Raw genomic sequence first — 17,667 nt, forward strand, 5'->3', positions numbered from 1 at the left:
AGTCCTTTGGTTCCTCCGAGGGAAACTCCTTATTGATCTCTGGATGTCTCAGGAGGTCTTCCTCCTTGGGATTCACGTCCTCCCCTTCCTCCTTGGATTCGGCCATGATGGTTATATCAATGGCCTTGCACTCTCCTTTTGGATTTTCTTCTGTATTGCTTGGGAGTGTACTAGGAGGGATTTCAGTGATCCTTTTACTCAGCTGGCCCACTTGTGTCTCCAAATTTCTAATGGAGGACCTTGTTTCATTCATGAAACTCAGAGTGGCCTTAGATAAATCAGAGACTAAATTTGCTAAGCTAGATGGATTCTGCTCAGAATTCTCTGTCTGTTGCTGAGTGGATGATGGAAAAGGTTTACTATTGTTAAACCTGTTTCTTCCACCATTATTAAAGCCTTGTTGAGGCTTTTGTTGATCCTTCCATGAGAGATTTGGGTGATTTCTCCATGAGGGATTATAGGTGTTTCCATAAGGTTCACCCATATAATTTACCTCTGTAATTGCAGGGTTCTCAGGATCATAAGCTTCTTCTTCAGAAGATGCCTCTTGAGTACTGTTGGATGCAGCTTGCATTCCATTCAGACTCTGAGAAATCATATTGACTTGCTGAGTCAATATTTTATTCTAAGCCAATATGGTATTTAGAGTATCAATTTCAAGAACTCCCTTCTTCTGAGGCGTCCCATTACTCACAGGATTCCTCTCAGAAGTGTACATATACTGGTTATTAGCAACCATGTCAACGAGTTCTTGAGCTTCTGCAGGTGTTTTCTTTAGGTGAATGGATCCACCTGCAGAAGTATCCAATGACATCGTAGCTAATTCAGACAAACCATCATAGAATATATCCAGGATGGTCCATTCTGAAAGCATGCCAGAAGGACACTTTTTGGTCAGTTGCTTGTATCTCTCCCAAGCTTCATAGAGGGATTCACCTTCTTTCTGTCTGAAGGTTTGAACACCCACTCTAAGCTTACTCAGCTTTTGAGGAGGAAAGAACTTGGCTAAGAAAGCCGTGACCAGCTTATCCCAAGAGTTCAGGCTGTCTTTAGGTTGAGAATCCAACCATATTCTAGCTCTGTCTCTCACAGCAAAAGGGAAAAGCATGAGCCTGTAAACTTCAGGATCTACTCCATTAGTCTTAACAGTATCACAGATATGCAAGAATTCAGTTAAGAACTGAAAGGGATCTTCAGATGGAAGTCCATGAAACTTGCAGTTTTGTTGCATCAGAGAAACTAATTGAGGTTTAAGCTCAAAATTGTTTGCTCCAATGGTAGGGATGGAGATGCTTCTTCCATGTGAATTGGAATTTGGTGCAGTAAAGTCACCAAGCATCTTCCTTGCATTATTATTATTTTCGGCTGCCATATCCTCTTCTTGTTCGAAAATTTTTGTAAGGTTGTCTCTGGATTGTTGTAATTTAGCTTCTCTTAGTTTCCTCTTCAGAGTCCTTTCAGGTTCTGGATCTGCTTCAACAAGAATATTCTTGTCCTTGCTCCTGCTCATGTGAAAAAGAAGAGGACTAAAGATACTAAGGATCCTCTTTAGCACAGTATAGAGGTTCCCTTGTGTGAGTAGAAGAAAAGAAGAATAAGAATGTAGAAGAGAAGAATTCAAACTCAGAGGAGAAGAAGGGGTTTGAATTTTGGGTGAAGAGAAGTGTTAGTAAATGAATAAATAAATAGAAGGAGATGAGGGAGAGGGAATTTCGAAAATTAATTTTTGAAAAAGAGTTAATGATTTTCGAAAATTAAGATAAAATTAAAATTAAAATTAAAATTTAAACAATTAATTAATTAAAAGTATTTTGAAAAAGGAAGGAGATAATTTTTGAAAATTAGAGAGGGAAAATTAGTTAGGTGGTTTTGAAAAAGATAAGAAACAAACAAAAAATCAATTAGTTAGTTGAGAAAAGATTTGAAAATCAATTTTGAAAAGATAAGAAGATAAGAAGTTAGAAAGGATATTTGAAGAAGATATGATATGAAGAGGTATGATTAAAAAGATATGATTTTGAAAAAGATAAGATAAAAAGATATTTTTGAAAAGATATGATTGAAATTAGTTTTGAAAAGGATTTGATTTTTAAAATCACAATTAATGACTTGACCTACAAGAAATCACAAGATATGATTCTAGAACTTAAAGTTTGAATCTTTCTTAACAAGTAAGTAACAAACTTGAAATTTTTTAATCAAAACATTAATTGTTGATGATATTTTTTTAAAAATTTTCGAAAATAAATAAGAAAAATGAAAAATATTTGATTTTTGAAAAAGATTTTGAAAAAGATAAGGTTTTTAAATTGAAAATTTGATTTGACTCATAAGAAACAACTAAATTTTAAAAAGTTTTGAAAAAGTCAACTCAAATTTTCGAAAATTTATGAGTGAAAAAGGGAAAGATATTTTTTTGATTTTTGAAGTTTTAATGATGAAAGAGAAAAACATAAAAAAAAAAAACTCAATGCATGAAAATTTTGGATCAAAACATGTGATGAATGCAAGAACACTATGAATGTCAAGACGAACACCAAGAACACTTTGAATGTCAAGATGAACACCAAGAACATATTTTCGAAAAATTTTTGATGCAAAGAAAACATGCAAGATACCAAACTTAGAGATCTTTAATGCTTAGACTCTATGAATGCAAAGATGCACATAAAAAACAAAAAAAGACACAAAATAAGAAAACATCAAGATCAAACAAGAAGACTTACCAAGAACAACTTGAAGATAATGAAGAACACTATGAATGCATGAATTTTCGAAAAATGCATAAATTTTTAGAAAAAATGCAATTGACACCAAACTTAAAAATTGACTCAAGACTCAAACAAGAAACGAAAAAAGATTTTTAATTTTATGATTTTATTATTTTTTTTAGATTTTTGTATATTTTTTTTCGAAAAACATATAGGAAAAAGAAAATAAGAAATTAAAAAATTTTTAATAAGAATTCCAGGAATCTTTCAATGTTAGCCTAAAGCTCCAATCCAAGGGTTAGACATGGCTTAATAGCCAGCCAGCTTTAGGATATAAATTAGTCATACAATAACAAATTTGATTAGCAACAAATAGCTTGCTCTTGTAATGATGACTTGGAAGCCTCAGTCCAAATGAATTTAGACGTGGCTCTACAGCCAGCCAGGCTTCTACATGCTTCATGAAACACTAGAATTCATTCTTAAAAATTTAGAATAATTTTTTAAAACAGATGAGAAATTTTTGAAAGATTTTTGAAAATTTTTTTTCTGAAAATAAAACAAAAAGAAAATTTCCTAATCTGAGCAACAAGATGGACCGTCAGTTGGCCAAACTCGAACAATCCCCAGCAACGGCGCCAAAAACTTGGTGCACGAAGTTGTGATCCCTGGTAATGGCTCTAAAAAAACTTGGTGCTCTAATCTTAATCCATAATTTGTCACAACTTCGATACAACTAACCAGCAAGTGCACTGGGTCGTCCAAGTAATAAAACCTTACGTGAGTAAGGGTCGATCCCACGGAGATTGTTGGTATGAAGCAAGCTATGGTCATCTTGTAAATCTCAGTCAGGCGGATATCAAATGGTTATGGAGTTTTCGAATAATAATAATAAATAAACAGAAAATAAAGATAGAAATACTTATGTAAATCATTGGTGAGAATTTCAGATAAACGTATAGAGATGCTTTTGTTCCTCTGACCCTCTGCTTTCCTGCTATCTTCATCCAATCATTCCTACTCCTTTCCATGGCAAGCTTTCTGTAAGGCATCACCGTTGTCAATGGCTACATCCCATCCTCTCTGTGAAAAAGGTCCAAATGCTCTGTCACGGCACGGCTAATCATCTGGAGGTTCTCGATCATACTGGAATAGGATTCACCCTCCTTTTGCGTCTGACACTACGCCCAGCACTCGCGAGTTTGAAGATCATCACAGCCATCCCTTCCCAGATCCTACTCGGAATACCACAGACAAGGTTTAGACTTTCCGGATCTCAGGAATGGCCATCCATGGGTTCTAACTTATACCACGAAGATTCTAATATCTCGGACTCGGTCCTCTGCATTAGATATCTAAGAGATACTCATTCTAGCTTGTTTGCATGTAGAACGGAAGTGTTTGTCAGGCACGCGTTCATAAGTGAGAATGATGATGAGCGTCACATAATCATCACATTCATCATGTTCTTGGGTGCGAATGGATATCTTAGAAGCGGAATAAGTTGAATTGAATAGAAAAACAGTAGTACTTTGCATTAAATCATGAGGAACAGCAGAGCTCCACACCTTAATCTATGGAGTGCAGAAACTCTACCGTTGAAAATACATAAGTGATAATGGAGTTCATTGGTCTCGGCCCCAGAGGAGAACCGGAGTAACCAAGACTAAAAATGATCCGAAGATGTAAATACAATAGTAAAAAGTCCTATTTATACTAAACTAGTTACTAGGGTTTACAGAAGTAAGTAATTGATGCATAAATCCACTTTCGGGGCCCACTTGGTGTGTGCTTGGGCTGAGCTTGAAGTTTACACATGCAGAGGCTTCTTTTGGAGTTGAACGCCAAGTTGTAACGTATTTTTGGCGTTCAACTCTGGTTCGTGACGTGTTTCTGGCGTTTAACTCCAGACTGTAGCGTAGAACTGGCGTTCAACGCCCTTTTGCGTTGTCTAAACTTGGGCAAAGTATGGACTATTATATATTGCTGAAAAGCCCTGGATGTCTACTTTCCAATGCCATTGAGAGCGCGCCATTTGGAGTTCTGTAACTCCAGAAAATCTACTTTAAGTGCAGGGAGGTCAGAATCCAACAGCATCAGCAATCTTTCTTCAACCTCTGAATCTGATTTTTGCTCAAGTCCCTCAATTTCAGCCAGAAAATACTTGAAATCACAGAAAAACACACAAACTCATAGTAAAGTCCAGAAATGTGAATTTAACATAAAAACTAATAAAAACATCCCTAAAAGTAACTAGATCCTACTAAAAACATACTAAAAACAATGCCAAAAAGCGTATAAATTATCCGCTCATCAGACATCCTACAGCTTCAGCCTAAATCAGACCAGCCTGACGGTTACCAAAAGGCTGAGGAGGATATGAGATTTATGAGATTTGACTGGGATGCTATTAAGCAGAGGATAGCCCTTGATCCTACTGTCCCATGGGTCATGGGAAAGAACACAGTGATGCCTAAGAGAATCAAGCTGATTTATCTGAATGATGAGGCTCGGCTCTGGCACCAGATTCTAAGCAACTATATGATGCCGAGCACTCATGAGACGGAGCTGCTCGCTGCTATGATCACCTTCATCTGGTGTGTGATGGAGGGTAGGGACCTGTATCTTCCACGTTTCATCCGGTACTATATGGCCAGGGTCCATGTTAGAGGCACTCTCCCTTTCCCTTACCTGATCACCCAGCTCGGCCGTCGAGCTGACGTGCCTTGGGAGCTTGCTGATGAAAAGCCACCTGCTGCAGACTGCAAGAAGATTATCCCTCCCAGCAGGAAGTTTCAGGCTTTAGGTTACAGACCCCCATTCCTCACCTCTTCTGATGAGACAGCCACACCTTCAGCTGCCCCTTCTTCATCCACTACTGCACCAGCTACCACCACTACACCTCCACCTGCCTCAGAGCCCATTTATCACCTTGTGCACCGCCTATTTCAGTAGCTAGACCAGATGGAGCGCCGCAACCAGCGGCGATATGAGAGATCTGAGCATCGCAACAAGCGACGCTATGAGCACCTCAAGTTGATGATCCGATCCGGCAGCGACATCCCCTCTGAGCCTGACATCCCTTCTGTTACATCTGAGGTGGAGGAGGATGATCATGAGGAGGAGACACATGCATAGAGAGAGGCTGAGCAGGCAGGACCAGAGCAGGCTACGCCACAGCATGAGGAGCCACACCAGATCCAGGCCGCAGACCTGGAGATTCCTCTACAGTCAGCACTTCCACTGCATCAGACAGATCCTCCTACACTTATCCAGCCTGCAGACCTTCCGGCCACCATAGAGACTCCAGCAGCCCATCCTTCCGGTGATGACACTTCTTCACACCCAGCTTGAGTGAGCATCGAGGACGATGCTATTATTTAAGTGTGGGGAGGTCGCCATCTCAGGCGAATCTTTTTGGTCAACCACTTTACAGACTCTTTTTATCCTATTTTGTTTATTTTTCTGTATTTTTATTTTTATTATTATTTTTGTTTTTCAGTACTTGCACATTGTTCTTTTGCTATATTTTTACTTTATTTCCGCATTTTGCACTTTAGTTTATATCTTAGACATTTAGTTTAGTTTGCAATTCTAAACTTATTAGTTATAGAATATGTGGATTAATCAGTATAGTTTACCCTTTTAGCATATAATAGTTTGATTTAATTGAAAATAAAAAAGGAAGTAAACTAGAAACTTTAGTAAATTAAAACAATCCACACACCTTGTATATATAGCATTACATGTTAGTTAACAACATTTCTTCAAGGAGGAACACTAAGATTTTAAGAGCCACCCTAAGATTTACATTGAGAATAATGGGAACTTTTGATTTCTACTTGCATGACATACATAACTGATATATGATTTTTGAGCTAGCAAACACACAGCCTGTGAGTTTTGAGCTTAATTGTATGGTTACAATCAAACCATAAATTTTATTCCTGTATGTTTTGCCCTTCTTTTTCATTTTGGTGTTCTTTACTTTGTTTTAATCTATATATCCAATATAGAATATAGATACATACCAAGAGATGATTGAGGCCATCATTTGAATTTTTCCTCACTTATCCCAAATTAGCCTACCTTTTATATAACCCTTGTTAGCCCCCTTGAGCTTTTTAATCCCCTCTTATTCTATAACCACATTACTAGCCTTAAGCAAAAAAATAAAATAAAAATCCCAAGTTGAATCCTTGGTTAGCTTAAGATAGATATTGTGTACAATTTAAGTGTGGAAAATTTTTTGAGAACATGGGATGATAGAAACAAAGTAGGAATTTAAAAAGAATAAGTTGTTTCAAAAACAAAAATTTGGGAAGCATGCTCATGTGAAATCAAAACAATTGAATTACCATGTGCATCAAAAAAAAAATAGAAAAAAAAAGAAGAAAAAATAATAAATTACATTTTCAGTATTTAAATAAGGGATACAAAAATTTCCCAAATGCAAAATAAAAAAGAGTCAATGCACATGGGACAAAAAAAATTTTCAAAATTAAAATTAATGCATGAGCTTGTAATACAAAGTGGGAAAATTTTGGGTAAATAGGTTACGGAACTTTAATTTATATAAAGTATGTATGTTAGGTGAGATCTTAGACTAATCAAGGATTCACTTTGTTAGCTCACTTAACCTTATACATATACCCTTACCTTTACCTTGGCCCCATTACAACCTTGAAAAAGACCTCATGATTTTTGTATGTCTGTATTCCATAATTGTTGATTGGTTAGATGAAGAACACAGTTTTAGAAAGCAAGGATAGAAAAAGAATAGGGTGATTAATCCAATAAACACTGAGTGACTAGAGAGTAAACACAAAATCCAGTGAGGGTTCAATAGCTCATCACCATATATCTCTGCTTAATTGTTAATTGTCTTGCAAGTTTGTGAAATACTTTTACCCATCTTAATTGTAAAAGTGCTTTAACATTATCTAGGGTTTGGCTATGCATATATGATTCCTTGAGGATATGAATTAATTTAACTACATGTAAGTTTTATATACAAGTGAATAAAAACTAGAATTACATGACTCATTTAGGTAGCTTACATTTAGAATAGATTGCATTGCATGAAATTCCACCACCTTACCTTATTCTTTATCTTGGATTTAGCATGAGGACATGCTATTGTTTAAGTGTGGGGAGGTTGATAAACCCATATTTTATGATGTATTTTGTGCTCAATTTAAGTGATTTATTCAATCATTCACCCACTTATTCATGTAAATTGCATGATTTTACTTTTCCTTCCTTATTATGTGATATATGTGAAAAATATGCTTCCTATGCTTTAAACATATTAATTTTAATTGCCCTTTATTACCATTTGATGCCATGATTTGTGTGTTAAGTATTTTCAGATCTCCTAAGGCAGGAATGACTTAAAAGATGGAAAGGAAACATACAAAAATAGAAGGAAAGCACAAAATGGAGTTTTTGAAGAAACTGAAAGTGACGCGTCCGCGTAGACGACGCGAACGCTGCTTTGCGTAAACTGGCATCCACGCGAACGCGCGCATGACGCGAACGTGTGACTCGCGTGAAATACAACTGATGCAGAAGCGTGCCTGATGCGACCGCGTGGAAGAGTAGAACTCCAGATGACGCGACCGCGTGACCTACACGGACGCGTGACAGACGCCACGTGCAGAAACTGCAGAAAATGCCCCCAGCGATTTCTGAAACCCTTTTGGCCCAGATCCAAGTCCAGAAAACACAGATTAGAGGTTATAAAGTGGGGGAATGCATCCATTCAGGAGGAGGCCTTCTATTATTCACTTTTCATAATTTAGATGTAGTTTTTAGAGAGAGAGGTTCTCTCCTCTCTCTTAGGTTTTAGGATTAGGATTCCTCTTAAAGGATTTAGGATTTCAACTCTTTATCAGGTTTAATATTCCTTTTATATTTTTATTCACTCTAATGCTTTTATTCGTATCTGACTTACATTACCAATTTGGTTATGAACTCTTTATGTTTAGATTGATTTTCCTTTATTAAATGCAATTTGAGGTATTTCAGAATTATGATTGCTTTTCTTTATTTATATAAATAATTTAGATTTTTTCCTTTTGGCTTTGGTTGATTAATTGGTGACTCTTGAGTTGTCAAACTCATCTTGATTGATAATTGTTATCTTTGCTGATTGATTTAAATTCCTATAACTTTAGTCTTTCCTTAAGAGTTGACTAGGACTTAGGTGTTAAATTAATTTACCCACTTGACTTACCTTCATAGTTAGAGGTTGACTTAGTGGGATTAAAACTCAATTCTCATCACCATTGATAAGGATAACTAGGATAGGACTTCCAATTCTCATATCTTGCCAAGAGTTTTATTAATTATTAATTTATTTTTCTTACCAATTAAATTACCTGTTCCTTACTTTCAAAACCCCCAATTTACAAGACTCATAACCAATAATAAGAACACCTCCCTGCAATTCCTTGAGAAGATGACCCGAGGTTTAAATACTTCGATTATCAATTTTAAAGGGGTTTGTTACTTGTGACAACCAAAACTTTTGTACGAAAGGATTTTCTGTTGGTTTAGAAGCTGTACTTACAACGCAATTATATTTGTGAATTTCTTTACCGATAGAAAAACCAATCGTCAATGCCTTCTCAGGAACTTACTCCTTTGAGATAGATGGCAGGGCAGTGAGCTTCAATTTGGATGAAGCTATGAAGCATCCCCCTGAAGATCATTCCATCTTCCAGTGCGACATCATTGATGAGACTGTAGCTGCAATTCACCAGGAAGAAGTAGAAGAGCGGCACATGGAGCAAGATGCAAGTGTGGAGACGCCCTCTGGACAAGATGAAGACACGTTACAACCATCACTGGCTCCAGAAGATCAAGTGCCTAGCCATGAGCAGAAATTGGAATTAAAGCCCCTTCCACCCCACCTCAAGTATGCTTACCTTGAAGATAATCAGAAGCTTCCGGTTATCATTGCAAGGGAACTCACTTCCCAACAGGAGGAGCACCTGCTCAGTGTGCTGAGACGACACAAGAAAGCAATTGGGTGGAGCTTGGCGGATATAATAGGCATCAGCCCTCAAGTTTGTGAGCACAGGATATTTTTAGAAGAGGGAGCAAGGAGATTAAAAGACTAAATAAGGGAAAAGTAAGATTCACTCAATGCAATGCAACCTATGTATGAATGCAACTATATGCTAAAATGAATTTTCCTACTTGGTTAAAAGTAGATAAGTTCTTTAAGACAAGCATAAATTAAATTCCACTAATTTAAATTATACAGTAAAAACAAGCAAACTTGTAAGAAGACAGCTCATGAAAGCAGGAAACATAGAATCAAGCATCGAACCCTCACTGATAGTATATGTGCACTCTAATCACTCAAGTGTATAGGGTAATCACTCTATTCTTCCCTAGTCATGCTTTCTAAACTTTGTTCTTCACCTAACCAATCAACAAGTATTTAATGTACCAATGCAAACATCATGAGGTCTTTTTAAGGTTGTAATGGGGCTAAGGTAAGGGTGAGGGTATATATATGGCTAAGTGAGCTACAAATTGAATCTTTGATCAACCTAAGCCTTCACCTATACATACTCTATACTTTTTAATTCATGCCTAGCTACCTAAAATTTTCCCACTTTTTGCATTACATACTCATGCATCACCCTTTCTTTTAATTTTTATCACATATGCATTGATCTTTTCATTAACTTATCTTAGCATTGGGGTAATTTTGTCCCCTTATTTAATTACTTATTTATTGAATATTTTTGAATTTTTTTTGTAAAAGCATAAAAATAAACATAACATTATCAATGCACATGGATTTTTAATTTTTCTGGTCTTACATGAGTAGGTGCCCAAATTCTCAATATTTTATCATGACACATTCCTTTATTAACCCATGTTCCCACAATCTTCCCACACTTAATTGATACACAATCTCTAACTTAAGCTAACCAAAGTTTTAATTGGGATATTTAATTATTTTTCCGCTTAAGGCTAGTGATGTGGTAAAATATAGAACAAATGGGATTTAAAAGGCTCAAAGTGGCTAATAAGGGTAATTGAAAAGGGTAGGCTATTTGGGATAAGTGAGTTAATAATCAAATAGTGGCCTCAATCATATGCATGCATTTAAATATACTAAACATTGGACATATAGGATGGATCAAAATAAAGATTACAATCATAGAGAAGAAAAACACACAAGAATAAAATATTATGGTTAAATAGTGTAACCATGTAGTTAAGCTCAAATCTCACAAGTTGTGTGTTCTTAGCTTTTTATACTATGTTCCAATTTACAGTCTTCAAACAGGTTTTAAACACAAAAGTTTTGATTTAAATTAGTGAAATTTTTCGAAAATAGGGTCTTAAAAAGAAACTTATTATTTTTCAACCAAATAGAACATACATGCAAATAACCTATTACTATGCGATCTATCCTATACTAACAAAAGAAAAATAAATAACTATCCTATTCTATTGGTGTTAAGAAAGAGAAATTACCTCCGGAAGTCAGGTACAGACCGACCTCCCCACACTTAAAGCTTTGCACCGTCCTCAGTGCCATCAATTAGGAATAAAGGGAGGCTAGTAGCAGCATTTCCACAATCGGGACCGTCATGGCTCCCTGTGCTGGTAAATGAAGTGGAGTCTGGGGTGTCTGGGTTTTCTTCAGGTGGGTGGTTACCAATAATCAGCTCCTTGAGGTATGTAAATCGGCGCTTGTTACGACACTCCCTTTGCTTTCCCTGCCGGTCTAGTCGGTCTAACCTCTGAATTATCTGTAGGAGTACCTGATTTGTTGAAGGTTCTTGTGATGTGGAATGACAAGGAATATCTTTTGCCGGTTCTGTGGTCCGGTTGATAGTGGCTGCTGGAGGTCTGATGTACTTCCCGTTGGGGACGTACTGATCATCCCGCGGAAGTATGGTCTTGGTATTCCCAGCTCTGTAGGAGACTCTGGCTGCTGAGACTAGATCTGAAACCAAGACGGGAAAAGGTAAGTTACCCGCAATTTGTACGTGTCCCATAGCATTCCGGATATGTCTTGGTAAATTGAGAGGCTGATTTGTAAGGATACACTAGAGTAGAACAGCCATGTCTGCAGTGAAAGAGGACTCGTGAGTGCTCGAAAAGACGTAGTGGGACATAATCTGTGCCCATGCTCGAGCCTCCAAGGTGAGTGCTGAAGCCAATATGCCCTTAGGTCGGGATCGATGGTATCCATAGATCCATCTACTACCAGGTTGTCATATAACTCTGAGAACGGCGTCCCAGTCAAATTGGTATGTCTGGCGCTTAAAAGAGGCTTCTTGGAATGCGTCCAATCCTTTTGGAGCAGGGGGGAGATCTAAAGCTCGCTGAATATCTTCTTCAGTTATGGGGACTTGCTTCTGACGGACATAGACAGACTGCAAGGTTGGCCTGTGAAAGTTTGAGTAGAATTCAACTACCCATGAAAGATTGACCTGCCGTAGCTGTCTCCGTAGGAATTCCCATTGTCTTCGTTCAATTCGGGGCTCAACAAATTCAACAATGTTGGTCGGGAGGATAAGAAGGTACTCATTATTATAGTTCCTCTCAGCTAGAATGGGAAACATCTGCTCACAGTAGTAGTTAGTGAACCGCACAGTGTCCTTTGCTGGAAAGGCTTTCTCTTTTTCATCGACCTTGATGATCCTATTAATTGGCTTTGTTGAGGGTTTTACTGCTGTTGAAGATGGCTCCGCCACTAGTGCTCGTTTTGTTCCTTTCCTTGCCGATGGTTTGGGAGTAGCTTTCTCTTTACCCTTCTTGGTGGCCATCCTGAAAAGGGAAAAGGTAAGTACATGTAAAGCTAAAGGTTAGAGCAAGGAAGAGGACAGGACACGTGATAATCAATGCACGGTAAATAAGGATGTCGTTAAAACATGGTCGTGAATCCATGTGAAAAGTTCATCAATGGAAATATAGCAAGTGCATGTGATGGCAAGTAGATGCAGGATGTTTATTGGCATGCCGACAAAGGCATGAGTAGCATAGATCACGCATTAAATGCCCAATTTGATTATCAAGTCTGTTAAACTAATAACCTATTTGTATTGACAATTATATTCAATCAATAATATATAAAAAGGAGTTTTGTGAAAAACAGGCATTAGAGTAGTAGAATAGAATAATTTAAAAATACACAATGCCATACGGGCGTTTTCACAAACACTTAGCATGCATGGTAAATATGTTGTTGAAAGTATTAAATTGAATATGCAAACAAACCTTTAAGAAGTAAAATTAATTGTCAAAAAATTCCTTAATAATCCACAAGCAAAATATAGAAAAAAATAATCACCCAATAAAATTTCTAACACCAACCAAAAGAATAAAAAGAAAAAAAAAAGAAAACATATATAATGGGAGTTAAAAGAAAAAGAAGAAGAAAACAAAAATAATAATAATAGAAAAGTAAAGAGGGAAGAAGAAAAGAAAAGAACCTTGATGATGAATGTGAAAAAGAAATAAGGGGGAAGAAAGTAAGAAAAAATTAAGGAGTAAAGAAGAAAGAAAGAAGAAGAAAGAAATAAGAAGGGAGAAGAAAAGATTAGGATTGGGAAAGAAAAGATAAGATTTCTGGCGCTGATCTGGATAACTTGTGCGGCGCAGGCGACGCGGTCGCGTGGATCACGCGTTCACGTGGTTGGCGCTATTTTCAAGTGACGCGGACGCGTGGGTCACGCGTTCACGTGAAATGAACTGTGCCATTGGTGCGAGAGCAGCCTCGCGTACGCAGAAATCTCTGTTTCATTTGCATGTTGCCAAAATTTGGGGTGACGCGTGCGCGTGGGTAACACGCACGCGTGAAATGGTCTTACTTTTAAAAATGACGCGGACGTGTGGGGCACGCGTACACGTGGTAGGGCTTGTACTTCCAGCACAATTCCAGCCCCATTCCATCATAACTCTCTACCATACACCCATTTACGTAGATTTTTTTTTCAGAGTCATGCGTGGGCGTGGGTGACGCCACTACAAGAAAACACGTCTATTGCCAAGCTTTTAAAGCGTGGCAAAAAGCTAAAAAAGGCGTGGTGATAGCTTTTCGCCACGCTTTTTGAGCTACCGCCACGCTTTAGAAAGGGTGACCTATGAAAGGGTGGCGGTTGCTCTATAGCCACGCTTTTTTCAGTCTATCGCCACGCTTTTTTTTGCCACGCTTTTTTACAAATTGGCACTTTTAAAAGCGTGGCTATAGGTGGGAGATATGGCCACGCTTTAAAGCGTGGCGATAGGTAGAGATATGGCCGATAGGAGAGATATGGCCACACTTTTACAAGCGTGGTAGTAGACGAGATGCGGCCACGCTTTTAAAGCGTGGCAGTAGACGAGATACGGCCACGCTTTTAAAGCGTGGCCATAGTAAGATATACAGCCACGCTTTAAAAGCGTGTTGAAAGCCTTGTTAAATTAAAAAAAAAATTCTTTTCCTTGCTTGATCTTCATTGCTACACAATATAAATTTTCAATCCTTTTTTTATTACCAAACCTACAAATATAGTATGCAATTTTTATTACAAGACATATCAAACAATAATTAGTGACATATATAATTTACTATAATTGTTTTATACATTAAAAAACTAATATTCAAATACAAAATAAATCTCGAGTTCAAATTCCAAAACTAAAAACCGAAGAAAAATACAGAAACAATACAAGTTAGAACTGCTCATAATATATCAAATTACACTAATAGAGATGCTCATCAGCCTAAATACTTAGTAAAAGATCAGAATCAACCTAAAACTGCTCCACTTTGTACATTAAGCGTTTAAGTTATCCATTCCAATACTAGCCTGCAGCAAAATATCAAGAACAATAAAGCAACAGAAACTAAACTATGCTCACTGATTGGTAAATGCAAATCTAAAAGTACAATAACACGAAACTAAACTATGCTCAAAATACCAAACTAAAAGCAACAGACCTTCTGCAAGTTTGATTTAACAAATGTTTCCCCAGAGTTTTGTTCACTGATTCTAGAGGGAGATTAAGTTTTCGAACATCTTCAGGAGTCACCTTAAAACAGTAAACAAGAAGTGCTCAAAAGTCAAAACTGTTACCCCCAAAAAAAAATCAATGAACCCTAATGAATAAAAATAAATACAACAGGGGATAAAAAAACACTAAGTTGCTCGTGGTAGCAGCTAGAAACATGAAGAGTTAGGATTTACCAGGGTACAATAACATAAATTATAGGTCATCATAATAGATGGATGTAGTGATGCAAAATCTATTGTAGCAATTGGCTTTTTATAGAACCCAGCTCTTGCCTCCAATACCTGCAAGTTGCAGAAGTTAAAAGAATCATGATCTTGTGCTTGACAAGCAAAAGTTGGATAAATAAACATCCAAACGGAAAATAAGGAAAAGGCTGCCAAGAATATATACATTTAAAATCATGCTTTCATTTTTTTTCTTTTACTCTTTGTTTTTGTTATTTAAAGAGGGATAAGAAAAGTGAAAAGTATTTTAAGAACTCCGATTTAATACAAGCAGAGGACTTCGTATAAATTCTACTAAACATTTTTTAAACTGTAAAAAATATTCTACCACATCTTTTCTGAGCGTAACAAATATGGTTACAAACAAAGAAAGTGTCCAAAAAATAAAAACAGAAAACAGTCTTTACAGAATGTAGCTACTAGAAGAGACTCGGTGATAACATTATTGAGCTATAAACAACTTTCAAATCCACAAACATGTCAGCATTCAGCAACTCTGATGTTAGGTGGCACTGTGGCAGCAATGTCCTACTTTGCTACAACATTTATGTTCAGCATTCAGCAATGAAGGCATGATGGAAGTGCAACATTTCAGTTTTTTTAAATATTTTTTGCTGGCCATTAGAATAGAACCACACAAAGCAAAAAAGCAAATAGAAACACATGCACAAATATGCGAATAGTAACTAACACATAATAATCAAGATTTATTTTGCTAAATTATTATAATTCATTTAGTCCATGATGTCACATTTACAATAGTTAAAAGCCAAGGCAAAAAAAGATCTGTCAATTGTTTCTTCTACCAACAATTCATGTCTTATGAACAGTTCCAAGATGTATTAAAAATAGAATGGAGTAAGGAAATAATTACATGGAATGAAATAAAAAAACATTGCCTTACCTGCTCAGAAAGAAAGTGTGCTGAATCAGAATTCAAAGAATAAGAACTTAATTTGTAGTCTATTTGCATAACCTTCAAATAAAACAAAGCCAAAAAAACTTACTCAGCAATAAAGTTGGATTATCCAAACAGAGGGTAGTTAATGAAAAGCAAAATCAACATTACCTGGAGCAGATCAAACTGAACTCTCCCTTCTACAGCAACTTCTTTACTTTCTCTGGTTCCATACTGTCTACAAAACCATCAAGTAACACCGAGAAAGTGGTTGAAACAATTGACAGTGCAAAAACACAAATGGTAAACGAGATAGTTTTAAAATTCATAGAAAACGTTGAGGACCTAAAATGTTGTAATTACTTTTGAAACCAAAAATCCTCATTTTTTATAGAAGTTGATGCACTCGTAAGAAACCCACCATCTACTACAATTCCAGAAATTTAACTAACACAAATAACATGAGAGTGAACCCATAGAACAACGTGTTATTTCTTATCTTTACCTAGATGAAAAAGTTGTATCCTTTACTCGGACCCTACTGTTCCTGATACGGCCCAGAATAGGAAATTCTGCTATTTTCAAGGCTTAAGCTCTCTGAAAACAAGAAAAGTATAAACTAAACATGTAATAAAATAGCAGCCACGACTAAATTAACCGAAGCTTCCAATTATTAACTGGTAATACTTTCTAATCTCAAAGATAACCAATACCTCAATAAGATATGGCAGGTCAAATTTGCAGATGTTATATCCAATTATAATATCAGGGTCAACTCTAACCGAAGCAATCAAACTCTAACTAACAATTAGACAAGCTTCTTGCTATCTTCTTATATTTCCCAGCAGGAATTTCAATCCAATTACCGCCAGCTATATTGCAATCAATCATGAAGCGAAGGGCAAAAAGTACATTACTTTCATAAGTCATGAAACTCTTCATGTCAAGACCATTAAGCTGAATACCTCTATCAAGAATACCTACCAATAATTATAATTTTGGCAAGAGAATAATTAACTCGTGACCATTTGCTTTTGAGAAGGACAATTGTCAAAATGTAAATACCAAAACATTAATGTAAGGATTTGAGAAACCTAACAATTTAGCAAATTAAAACAACAGCAGCCCAATAATTTAGCAAATTATCAACTTAACAGGTTCAAAAACAGAAAATCACAACAAAAAAATAAAATAAAAATAACAGAAGAACAACAGAACAACAACACATGAACAATTAGCAAATTAACAAGTTCACACTAACAATTAAAATTTACCAGAAGAACACTAATGCAAGTGGAATCATCATGCTAATATGTTTTCTACAAAGATGCTATTTGTGTAGCTAAAGTTTCCTAATTACTAAGATCCAATTATTCTAATTTCACATGCAATCAACTTACTAAGTTTCTAAAAGCTAGAAATGATAAAACCAACCCAAAATATGGTTAAAGCATTTCATCAAACATGTTGAGTGCGGTAAACTTGAAACGAAATAAGAGAATTCAAAGCTTAGTATCAGTGTGATAGAGAAGAGAACATAATTATTGTATACTTTAATTCAGTCTATGAAAAAAATCTAAACCACTGCCAAATCAAATAGTTACTTATTGTAATAGAAATAAGAAGTTGCAGAGTTTCAAGCAGAGTATTGGTGTTGTGTGAGTGTATTGTCTGGTGGTGGGTTTAGGGAACTCACGGCAGCGACAAACAAGAGCAGTTCGACGGCTAGGTGGAGCGCACGGGTTGGTCGCAGAGTTTGAAGCAGGGCAACGTGGCTTCCAGATGAACGTGAATGCGA

At 36.5% G+C, this 17,667-nt stretch overlaps 1 non-coding gene across 1 annotated transcript; it reads left to right on the forward strand.

The window, feature by feature from the left end:
* Window positions 1–872: 872 nt before the first annotated feature.
* LOC148567121 (small nucleolar RNA R71) lies at window positions 873–976 on the forward strand. Its single transcript, XR_015881720.1, has one exon. It is a non-coding gene; the product is annotated as a small nucleolar RNA R71 (small nucleolar RNA).
* The last annotated feature ends 16,691 nt before the right edge of the window (window positions 977–17,667 follow it).

This window comes from Arachis ipaensis, chromosome B4 (genome assembly GCF_059453495.1).
Source record: "Arachis ipaensis isolate K30076 ecotype BB chromosome B4, ASM5945349v1, whole genome shotgun sequence".
Lineage (NCBI taxonomy): Eukaryota > Viridiplantae > Streptophyta > Magnoliopsida > Fabales > Fabaceae > Arachis > Arachis ipaensis.